This window comes from Manis pentadactyla, chromosome 5, assembly GCF_030020395.1.
Source record: "Manis pentadactyla isolate mManPen7 chromosome 5, mManPen7.hap1, whole genome shotgun sequence".
NCBI lineage: Eukaryota > Metazoa > Chordata > Mammalia > Pholidota > Manidae > Manis > Manis pentadactyla.
Genome location: NC_080023.1, coordinates 105,102,152 through 105,114,734, shown reverse-complemented (window position 1 = coordinate 105,114,734; position 12,583 = coordinate 105,102,152). Strand labels below are relative to the sequence as shown.

The following is a 12,583-nucleotide window of genomic DNA, read 5'->3' as shown; positions in this document are numbered from 1 at the left end:
GTTTCTGCACTCTGAGAGGATGAGTGGCAAACTTAATAGAAATTTAATGTTAATTATATGTTCATTCGTATGTGGATAGGTGTTTTCCAACATCCTGAAACTGCTGAAAAATGCACACATATACTCACACACATTAGTAGGGAGGCAGAGACCGACTGAGTTGCAGGAAGCTCAGTTCAATTTTCAAACTAGAGAGATGGCACTACCACCAGTGAAGAAATTCTTTGAGTGAGACTGCCTGAAACCTCATGTAGGCCAGTTTTCATCATGGCAGCATGGGAAGAATCAGGAAAAGTCTGTGAGAGGCTTTGGCCCCTCAGCACCTTAGCATCAACGGAGGACCATGGTGTCAGCAGTTAGCTGTCCTCCTCTTTGCCTCACCCTCACCTGCCACCACACAGACACCCACACAGGAATTCACAAATAGCAATGTCTTCTCTTCAATCCTTGGTGCCTGTCGTATTGAGGTTGGTGGTCCTACATTCATCTTTCTTCTTCTCTTTCCTCAGAACTAGAGGCAAGATTTGAGCGTGTACACAGACACACAGAGGCAATCTCCTAAATATTCGTTCGGCCAACAGTCCAAAAATTCTAGTTCTCTCAGGAGCAACTAGTCACCTCATGTCTTTTGGAAGGCTCTGCTCCAACTGAAGCCCAACATTTTGTTTATCTTCCACTGGTTATCTTCCAAGGAACATGCTCATATGTGCTCATTGTGACATAGTACCTCTGTGGAAATACATTTCAAAATTGTGAGAAATGAAGGCTTTGTTGTAGAAAGAGGGGTTATTATCCAACCAAAAGATGTTTTTTATTCTTTGTAGGAGTGGACAAAATACAAGATATTTAAACATTTTAAACAACTTACAGTAGTGTTTCTAGCCCCACAGCCATGTACATAGTTAAGCAGATCCACCTTTATGTTAAATGGATATTTGAAACCTATAAATACAAACCAATTTCATTTCAGTTAATTGTTTTGACCTCTTCCTGCTGCAGCACTTTTTGGAGAACTGCTAACAAACAGTAAATAAAGATGTACATTTCAGAGCCCTTTATTTCCCCAATCATGCACTAGTGTGTGTTGTAATGAATAATGGAAAGATTCAGGGGCAGGAAGGCAAAAAGAGAATAAAGAAAAGTAACAATGGAGATAATAAACAGCTCCATAAACTATTTCATTAATCCTTAAATGACTGAGGATTGATTATTACTGAGCTCATTTTTTTGTTTGTTTCAATTATGGACTAGAAAAGGGTGACTTTGCTGAGTATCATAGCATGATTGGAAAGAGGCTTGCTCAAAATGTTTAAGCCCCTATTTTTTCCCTAAATGGATGTCAACACTGGAACTACTTTAAATGACATATCATTGAGAAAAGAAATTAAGTAAGATTTTAGTTTCTTCTCTAAACATATTTTCATGAAAGCAAATTGAAAATAATGGAACTCAGGGACTTTACTGCTGGTCTCAATCACTGGATTTTTGGCATTTGTATGTAAACAAATTACTCTAATATGACATTAGTGCTATATTCAAAATACATGTCATGGGAAGACAGATGAGAAGACATATCAGTAACAAGATATATATTCTTAGATGTTTAGAAACCACTTTTAATCTAATTAACAGTCAACAGTCAACAAATATTTATTGAGCACATATTATATGCTTGACATTTGCAGTTTAACAATGCCACTATTATCTCAAATTCTCTTTTAAAACAAAGATTATTAAGTAAATGGGATTAACAGAGAGAGCCAATGATTTATTTGCCTTGGGAACATGAGAGGGAGAAAAATTTCAGAGACCTGGGTGGGACCAGAGGTGAGCTGGTAAATGTTGAAGAACTGTCTCCCAGGGTTTTAAGAAAAAGGAGTCCTGCTTTGTAATGTTTGCTAACTAATGTGGTGTAAGTACATTAGTACATAGCAAGTTTTCATTATAATTTTTTTTATTCTCCTTTTAACCTACATAAGACTATATAATTCCAGCAAGGTCATTTATATGTAATTAACATTGTGATTCCAAGCTATCAGGCTGACATCACGGAATGAGGAAGAGGTGCCCACAACCCGGTCTCCTGATGCAGCAACATAAACCCGCTCCAGCACATTTGGTTGCACCACCAAACAGAAAGTCTTAACTCTAGAGAATACTGTGGCTCTCCTTCTATTAAAGAAAAATGCGCCAGAAATTAACTCCTGGAGGCTCAACGCTCTTCTTTGGAGCATGCCCAGCATGGCTTGCCCATGTCTTATGCCGGGTGGATGACCATCAGGCGACTGGACATAGAAGCCTAAGAAAGGACCATTAGAAATTATACTTTCTAATATTTATTTTTTGCTAGGTTCAATGTAAGGCACCAAAATGATCAAAGACTTTCTGATATACTCCTATAAATATTCTCCATTAATTCTACTCAAGATGAAATTGATGTATCTTACATAACACAGTGATGAACAATTCATAGTAAGTCATAAAACTCAGGAGAGCTTGGTGATGAAAAGTCAGACTTTTGGTTAAATGGCTAAATATTTTATTTAAAATGTCTCAACTAGATTTAGAAGCATGTGAGAAATTATTTCCTTTTTCTGTTTCCTAAAGTATGCCTCCCAAAACTAGAATGTGTTTTGAAAAGACAAAGATTAAACACTGCAGTGAACTGTGTCTGCACTCATGTGCAGACATCTTTTCTTTTTGCTTGGCTTTGTGAGTTTTGCAAATCTAAGATTTCTTACATTGTGTTTGAAAATGAGTCGGATAAAAATGCAACTTGAAAAAGAGAAGATGGTAATCATCAGAGATCTACTTACCAGGACCTACTTAACTGGGTCAGCAGGAGACTAGGAATGAATGTGTTTGTAATGGAAAGAGGAACTTTTCTGGAATATTTAAATAGCTGATACTAAGTCATTGTCTTGGAGACCCATGTGGTGCACTCAGTCACTGTGTCAGATGAGGCTTGAGGAAGGAATCCCAGATGGAAAAGTCCAAAGCAGGAGGCTGTTATCTAGAGAAGAGCTGGTGGTTGTGCTTTGAAACCTGGACAGCAAGAGACCCCTGGAAGGGCTGATTGCAGAAAGGAGGAAAGCACCAGGAACCCCACTTCTGTAAGTGGGGAAGCAGCTTACAGAAAGGGAAAACTTGCAGCCCCTTCAGCTGCTGGATGACATTGCTACTGAATGGTTTGGAATTTACCTATGTCCTTTTATAGTTACTGTTTCTGATTTCTTTTACTATTCGTATGTTTGATTTTAGGCTAATCACCCACACGATGAGTCACATAGTAATCTGTAGTTCTGTTATACCTCCTTTCAGGAAATTTTTATTCACCCAAAGCTGTAAGACTAAATGACTCATCTGTGGTGTGTGTGTTACAGAAAACTTCCCTAAACAGCTGAAAGCCGACTGTGCAATTTGTGTGTTATCGTGCTTCTTGCTTTTGCTTTCCTTCTGGTTTCCTTTAGGCAATTTTCCCCCATGGTTGGTGCCTTTCCTAGAGCCAAAGCAAGGGGAAGGCAAGACTGCAAACTCAAGCCAGCCAGGTTATTAGAACACTTTGAGAAGGGTAAGAAAAACAAATTGTCAGCCAAAGGGCTTTGGAAGTCATCTATGAGTATAATTGACTCACATTATAAATCATCCCTTTCACTAGCACAGTGCTTCTGCTAGGACTTTCTGTGATGAGATAAGTGTTCTGTATTTTTGCTGTTCAAAGCAGGTGCCACTGCAGCTGTATAACCGGATTTTTAATTGTATTTCATTTTAATCATTTTAAATGTAAATAGCCACATGTACCTAATGGTTACAGTGCTGATGAGAACAGCCCTCCAGTAAACCTCTCTAGTTATCACATTCAGCTGTGCAATATCATTTCATTAATTCTGAAGGTACTAAATTTAGAAGTCATGATTATTTGACTTTGATTGAACTAGTCTTACACTGACTTTCTGAAACATAAAGAGAATAGCTAATAATCAGATTAACAATGTAAAAAACATTGTAGATCAAAAGTTTAACTTCCATAGCAGCAGGAACTCATTAGAAGAACAAGTTTAGAACTATTAAGACTGTGGGAATTAATGTAGTTAATAAATTTGTTAGATGATGAATCACTCTTATTATTCATTGATGTGAAGCAGGTTTAAGTGACCCTGTATTGGGAAAGGGATGCACAGATAGCTACTGAAACATGATTTCTGTGTCTGTGAGGGTGTTTCTGGAAGCAGTTAGCACCTGAATTAGTGGGCTGAGTAAAGAGATCTGTCCTCATCAACGAGGGTGGATGTCACCTGACCAGCTGCAGGCCCAGACTGAACTAAAAGACAAGGGAGGGCAAATTCTTGCTCTCTCTCCTTGAGCTGGAACATTCTTCTTCTCCTGCCCTTGGATATTCGAGCTCCTGGTTTTGGGACCTTGTAATTCTGGGACCTTCATCATCAGCTCCCCATATTCTCAGGCCTTCAGACCCAGAGCAGCTTTCCTGCCCAGGCTGCACATGGCAGGTCGTGGGACTTGGCCTCCAGAACCACATGAGCCAATTCCTGCAATAAATCTCATCACACATATACCCTACTGGTTCTGCTTTCTTTCTGGAGAACTCTGCTTACTTTAATTCCTTAATAGTTAGATATACATTCATTAATTTATTCAAATGGTATGCCAGACACTGGAGCAGTGCTGGAGATTTTTAAAAAGACTTGCCTTCAAGAAGCTCATTTTTGTTCTGAGGTTAAGTATGTATTTTACTTATTAAAGTTTAATATTAATGTAAACATTAACATATTTGCCACCTGGAACATAGGCAAGGGCATTACCATTTAATGTCCAAAAGAGCTCATTTTTATTTTTAAAGATGTCACCAGCACACTATCTGATGTATTTCAAATATCTTACCTTTCACATAAATACTGAACTTTTCCCAGATGAGTACAAAATAAAGAAACATTGAATAGTTTATTTAACTGTACTCTCTGTATATCAAATATTTAAGGTTTCTGCTCCATTTTTAGATTATAATAAGCTTAAAACTTTACAATAAAACTCTTAAACCATGATTTAGTTTAATATGTATATATATATATGATACAATATGTATATATGTGATATATATCATATTTATGCACACACACATATGTATCTATTACTACTGAACTAATATAAGTACTCTATTCTTCATAAACACTATACATTTAACTACACTTACATAACTGTAAGAATAACCATAAGTGCTGATGGTTTCTTCTTTTAATTTCTTACATTAGTTATTACTTTAACACCTCATATGTACTATGATTAACAAAAATGATGAATCGATTGGCACATAATGAAAGGGATTTAATATGTTAGGCTTTCGAGGAATATTGAGCATGAGCTATGGAGCCAGACTGCTCAATTCCCAGCTCTCCTACATTCCAGGTATAACCTTGAACAAGTTGTTAAACTTATTCATGCTTCAATTTCCTCACAGGGACAGTAGAAAATAATATTTGTCTCTTCATAGTGCCATTGTGAAAATTTCATAAAAAAGATTTATGAAAAGTACTTTACATAGTCTCTGACATATGACAAGTGCTCAATAAAATTTTTTTATTATTGTTGGGAATATTTCAAGGCAAACTAAATGCATTTGGGACCCTGTGTCACCTACTTAGGGGAGATATTTGCGGAAGGGAAGCTTGCCAGTGTTCATGATTATTATACTATTCCAGGCAGTATCTGTCTTCGCAGAAAACTAACCAGAGCTTAAATACTGGAAGACTTTTCTCTTGGTATCTAAATGTGTAGATAAAAGCCTCAAGTATTTTCATTTCCTTATAGAATGTTAATTTACTTATTTTCTTCTTAGTACAAGATTGGAAAATCCATACTTTTTAAAATTTCTGTACTTTTTTTTGAACAACATTTGCCATGGAGTCATTGTAGGGGAAGTCCCCCATATTGAAAACAAATTAGTTTTTCTCTGTAGGACCTGTGCATATGAAACTCACCAATAAGGGCTTTACCCTATATGCATATAAAGTCAGTGAATGGAAACATTTCCGTAATAAACACTGCCCTAGGAAGGGTGTAATATTTGAGAAAGGCTCCAATCCAAAAGCATGATCAGAAATTTTCAAGTACAGCACTGAACTAGATCTCTATGCCACCATGCACGCAGTAAACAGATTTAGCTGGCAAGGCAAATCAAATTAGGAAAACTGAACATCACAGTAATGTTGCCAGTTTCTCAAGCCTCAAAGATATACATCTTTGAATTCATGCGTAAGTTAATATTATAGTATACAGAATGTTCCATGAGCTTGGTTCAAACCCTGCACTGGAAGGTCTGCACTTGTGATTCTGCTCCTCAATTACATGCTTCTAAGAGATTTGGAGGAAATAGTTGACTCCAAACTGGAGAGCTACATAGGGAAATGTGCACATTAAGTCAAGTGTGCTTTTAAACCCTATTTCTATTTTTATTTGGTTTTGGAACCATTAGCTGCTATAACAAACAAACTTACGAGTGTATGATACCTCAAATACAGTAGACATTTACCTCCCACTCATGTTAAGTGCAGAATAGGAGTTTTTGGTTGACAGATGGTCTCCTTTGAGCAGAAATTCAGAGACGCAGGCTTCTTCCAGTTTTGACTCCCTTATTTTCAACATGTCGTTTCCAATATGGCCATGCTAATCTCCAACCAATCAAAAGGAAAAGGAATAAACGGCATCACGTGGAAAGGCTTCCTGGGCCAGGAAGCTGGGAAATGCAGCCTGAGATGAGCTTGGGAAGACAGGCAGCAGCGCCACACGCTTCCTGATGGCCTGCAGCCCTCAGCCTGGGGTTTCCTCCCCTCGGTCACCAGCGCGCTCCCTGCTGCCTCCGTAGCCCCTAGCATGGCTGGAAAAAAGTAGTCGCATTAATTAATTCCCATTTATGTGTCAGTCCTGGGTATGCAATTTAAAAGCGGAAGCCTGGAGCATGATTATTCCATCAAAACACAAAAGGACAAGTTTTGTGTTTTTCCGTTTTGTTTTGTGTTGTTGTTTTGTGGGGACTTTGGGCTTTGGTAGAACAAGATTAAAAAATACCTTAAGCAAGAGCTCCTTAGTCTACAAATAAGGAAAGTTCTAAAGCAGCAGTTGATTTCCTAGAAAATGATGTGGAGGATGCAAATTAAAGAAAATATATTGTAATAGCATCTACTCAAGTCTTTCTTTTTTCCTCGTCTCTTTAGCTATTCACAGTGTAAAGTAGTGGCAGGTTGGTGTCTCTACTGGTATGAGGTGAAAGATGTACCTTATCACATCAACAAACAGAGACTATGTGTCTTAATTCCTGTGCTGAGTTAGCACATACAACAGGTCTAAGTGCAACATGGGCCAGAACTGAAATCCTGCCTTTCTCCACAAAGCTGCTCCATATTCTTTCCCTTCTCTTCCCAACATTTGCACACGACTAAACTTTAGAGTCATTCTTGACTCTTCTTCTCTCACACCTCTTATCCAAGCTTCCAGAAATCCTATTGACTCGATATTCAAAACACCCAAATTATGAACACTTCTCCCCATCTTCACAGCTGGCGGGAGCCCCCATCCTCTTTTGCCCTGATTACTGAAACAGACCCCAAACTAATTTCTCTGCTTCTATTTTTGCCAACCACCCACCCCACAACCACTTCCATCCCTCCCCCGCCCCCACACACAGTCTACTCTCAACCCGTGGAGTCGGGGAAAGAGAAAGGCAAAGTGGAAGCAGGGAAATTAGTCAGGAGGCTACTTGAGCGATCCCAGTAGGCACTAATGAGGCTCTCCCTGCTCTCCCTCGCCCTCAGTCGGCTTCAGCCGTAATGGCCTCATCTCTGCTTTTGAACAGACTAGGTGTTCTATCACCTGTCTCCCTACAGTCACCTTCTCAGCAAGGTATATCCTGAGTGTCCTATTAAATATCACAATGCAATTCCCATACTCCTACCCAGAATTTTCAAAACATCTAAAACTGATTTTTCTTTTTCTTCTTTTTAATTGAAGTATATTTGATATACAACATTATACTAGTTTCAGGTGTCCAACAAAATAATTCTATATTTGTATACATTGCAAAATGATCAGTGCAATAAATCTAGTTAACATCTGTTATCACAATGGTTACCAAAATATTTTGTTCCCTGCGATGAGCACTTCCAAGATCCACTTTCTTGGCAACAGTCAAATAAGCAATACAGTATTAACCAGAGTCACCATGCTGTACATTACATCTCCATGACTTACCAATTTTATAACAGGAAATTTGTACCCTTTCACTACTTTACCTTCATGCATTTTGCCCACTCCCACTCCCTCATCTGTATCTGTGAGTTCAGGGTTTTTTTAAATTTAAGATTCCACATGTAAGTGAGATCATAGAGTATTTGTCTTTGTCTGACTCATTTCACTGAGCACAATGTCCTCAAGTCTCACCCATGTTGGTGCACACGGTGAGATTTCATTCTTTTTCATTGTATCCATCTGCCACATATTCTTCATCCACTCATTTCTTTATCCACATCAAGGAACAGCTAGGCTGTTGTTTCCATGTCTTGGCTTTTATAAATAATGCTGCAATGAGCATAGAGAAGCATATATCATTTCAAATTAGTATTTTCATTTTCTTCAAACAAATACCCAGAAGTAGAATGGCTGGATCATATGGTAGTTCTTTTTTTAAGTTTTTGAGGAACTTCCACACTGTTTTCCACAGTGGCTGCACTAATTTACACTCCCATCAAGAGTGCACAAGTGTTTTCTTTTCTCTACATCCTCACCAATGCTTGATATTTCTTGTCTGTGTGATAATTGTCAGGTATAAGATGCTACCTTATTGTGGCTTTGGTTTTCTTCTCCCTGATGATTTGTGATGTTGAAGACCCTTTCATATATCTGCTAGTCATCTTATGTCTTCTTTGGAAAAATGTCTATTTGGAGCCTTGGCCCATTAAAAAATTTTTTTGTTTGGCTATTGAGTGGTATGCGTTCTTTGTGTATTTTGGATATTAACTCCTTATCAGATACATAATTTGCAAATATTTTCTCCCACCCAATACGTGGCCTTTTCATTTTATTGGTGGTTTCCTTTGCTGTGCAAAATTTTAGTGTATCAAATCCAAGACATCACATAGAGAATGATGTCAAGGAGCTTACCTGATGTTTATCTTTTATTATTATAATTAATAATATACAACATCCTCTAACATGCTTTATAATTTGCATGGGTTTTATGTTTATCATTTACCTTTCTTCCAGAATGTAACCTCTACAAGAGCAGAGATTTCTTTTGTTCTTTTTTCCCTTTGCTGTTTTTCCATACCTAGCAGAGTACTTTGCATATAAGAGAACACTCTAGAAATACTTATTTATGTTAAGTGAATTTTTCTAGAAAGCAATATATCAATATATCAATTTAAAAATTGATGATCCTATGAGTTTTAAGCTTTCTAGGTCACTCTTACACGATAGAGAAGTTGACTAACAATTCTTGGGACCAAATTTCTCAAGGTGTGTTTTGATGGAAAACTAATCTCACAAAATACCCTTGCCAGGTAAGTTCATAATACATGGCAATCCATAACTCCTTCTTGGAGATTTGCAAAGTATTATGTTCTCTGAGATAGTCTGCTGTAAAGAAACCTGTTTATCTCTAATCCGGCATTTCCCAAATTTACTTAATATACCACTTTTTCTCAAGCAGCTATTGGTATCCCATGGAATTATTGCTCTGAGGAGACATTGCTCTAGAGCAATCATTTAAAAATAATAATATCCAAATAAATTTAACCCAGAAATGCAAGGTTGACTCAGCATATGAATGACATGTTGTCATTGTAATATAGTATATCAACTAGATAAAAGATAAAAGCCACATGATCATCTCAGTAGATACAGACAAAGCAAATGAAAAAATCCAATATCCTTTCATGATAAAAACATTCAACACATGAGGAATAGAAAGGAACTTCCTCAACCTGCTAAAGGACATCTACCAAAAAAACAAAGAAATCAAACAAAACCACAGCTTGCTTCAGATTCAGTGGTGAAACACAGAGCTTTCCCTGTATGACCCGGAATAAGAAAAGAATCTTCATTTTCACCACATCTACACACATTAAAGTGGACATACTATCCAGAGCAGTAGACAAGAAAAGGAACAGGAGCATCTGCTTGGAAAGGAAGAAGTAAAATCATCTTTATTTTCGGGTCACATGATTTTTGTGTCAAACACACACACACACATACACAATTAGAGCTAATAAGTGAGTTCACCATGGTTGCTGGATACAAAGCCAATAACAAAAATCAATTAGATTACTGTACACTGGCAATGAACAATTGGAAGTAACCTCAATTCCATTGAAAATAGCATGAGAAAGAATAAGATACTTAGGAATAAGTCAAACAAAAAAGTGTAATGTAAGTAAAGCAAAAACTAGAAAAAAAAATTAAAAAATATCCATGAAGACCTCAATAAATGGAAAGACATGCATGGATGGCAAGATTCAATGTTGTTAAGGTGGCAATCCTCTCCAAACTGGTCTATAGATTCAACACAATCCCTACCAAAATACCAGTTGACTTTTTTTTTTCAGAAATTGACAAGCAGATGCTAAAATTTGTACAGAGATGCATGGTCCCAAAATAGCAAAACCAATCTCGAAAAAAAATAAAGCTAGAAAAGGCATACTTCCTAATTTCAATACTGCAACACTACAATAATCAAGACAGTGTGAAATAAGCATAAGGGCAGACATACAGATTAAAGGAAAAGAACGGAGAATTTTCACTGCAAATTAATGATGGAGCTGATAATTCAGATCAGACACAAAAATCCATGTTTTCCTCACTACCACCTACCTCTTTTGTTGTTGTTGTTCTTTACGTTCTCCAGTACCTACCCCAGGACCTTGTCTAATAAACACTCAGTCAGGAGCCAATGACTGAAAGAGCAACACTTCTGGTGATAACAGTTATCCTAGAAGGCATTAAGTGGCTTAAAAGAAGTATAATTATATTTGTAGGTACAACCCACCAGTTCCCCTGAAGTCAAAGAAAGAAATTAAAAGCCATAATTATCTGTGTGCTGGAAAAACCACAAAGGGAGTTTCTAAAATTCTAACCCATCATACTTCAGAGTGAATTGTTAAGAATATGAGAATTAAAAACTATCACTCTGAAATAAAAGGCAGTACCAAATGTAAGACCAGAACTTAAAGTAGAATAGCGGGAAGACATTCACCTCATAGTCTCACTTTTCCTGCCAACCAATCATTTTCAGTGAGATGAGGATAAGCGTCAGCTATCTGGGAGGGGGAATCAAAGGTACACACTAATATATGTGAGTTCTCCTGGAAAGCCCCAGAAGGCACTGAAACTCTTAAGATCCTTAGACATGTTTAGTTAAGGAATAGATTCACTAAGCAAAACAATCCGAAAGAGCTGCACCTCCTCAGTGACTAAGGTGCGCCATCTCGAAGCTGCCTCCTCTGCAGAGAATGAAGTGCGGCTCCAGGGTTGGCGCACTAAGCGGCTTTCCAACAAACCTGGACTCGCCAGTGATGCTGTCTTTCTCCTGTGCTAGCGGATGAGTCCCCAAGCACACCGCACATCCTCTGGCTGCCGAGGGAACACACACAGCCTGTCTGCCTGCGGGCGGCTGTCCAGGGCACATGTCTTGCTGGCCGGGCGGCAGGCTGACTGTGACAGTTGTTTGACAACACAGGGGAAGCATGTCCATAGGAGATTGTGGGTGAATGCTAGGCCAAACTTCTCAACCTCCCACTCGTCTCCTTTTATAGACTTGAGAGCTAACCACAAGCAGTTGCCTGCTTTGATAAACGTGGATCATAGAGATGGAAATAAATGCTGCATCTGGCACACATTTTAGGCCTGTTTCTTTGGACAACTGAATGTAAATAGTTGCCTTTTTTGGGTTTGTAATGTCTAACAGGTATTTTTAAAGGATTTATATTTTATCTCCTAATGTTATATAAGTTAACCCATTTTTAGGTAAAACAAATAGCATCTGAATTTTGCTATTTCATTGTCACTGACTTACAAAATCATCTGGAAAATTTGCTTCATTTTTAGAGCCTTAATTTTCCTGCTGACGAAAACAGCAATAATTATATTTATCTTCCCACTTCTTGTGTTCACAAGAAAGCTACTACACAAATAACATTAAATACCACTTTGGTATGATTTTAGCTCAGAAGGAAGGATGCGGGCCTGGGCTAAAGGACCACAGGGCCTTACAGGGAGCCTTCTTGGGAGCCAAACTTAAAGACCTATTTATCTCCCTACCCTTGTTTAACCTTTGCTCTAGTTTTGTTATTTAGCTCTTTTACTTGTTATATTATATATATTTTTGTAAGATACCTTTTGGAATAAAGCCAGGGTATGAATAATCAAGTTTCAATGAAATGGTGTAATCTTTAGTTGGATTTTCTTGAGCATATGTTGGGTGATTACGGAGATGATGAAACAAGAGAACAGCAGGCAATCCTAGGGCACTGCTTAGGAGCACCAACTTATTAACCACTTAAAATGCATAAATCACTTGCAA

The 12,583-nt window shown here is 37.8% G+C and overlaps 1 long non-coding RNA gene across 4 annotated transcripts; it reads right to left on the bottom strand.

The window, feature by feature from the left end:
- Positions 1–265: 265 nt before the first annotated feature.
- Positions 266–11,734, bottom strand: LOC130683837 (uncharacterized). 4 transcript variants are annotated; one of them, XR_008997842.1, is made up of 3 exons: positions 11,464–11,734; positions 10,876–10,993; positions 266–729 (listed from the first exon to the last, which is right to left on the bottom strand). It is a non-coding gene; the product is annotated as an uncharacterized LOC130683837 (long non-coding RNA). The 4 variants fall into 4 exon arrangements; XR_008997843.1 differs by lacking the exon at positions 10,876–10,993 and adding an exon at positions 6,545–6,678; XR_008997844.1 differs by lacking the exon at positions 266–729 and adding an exon at positions 2,070–2,172.
- Between the last annotated feature and the right edge of the window lie 849 nt (positions 11,735–12,583).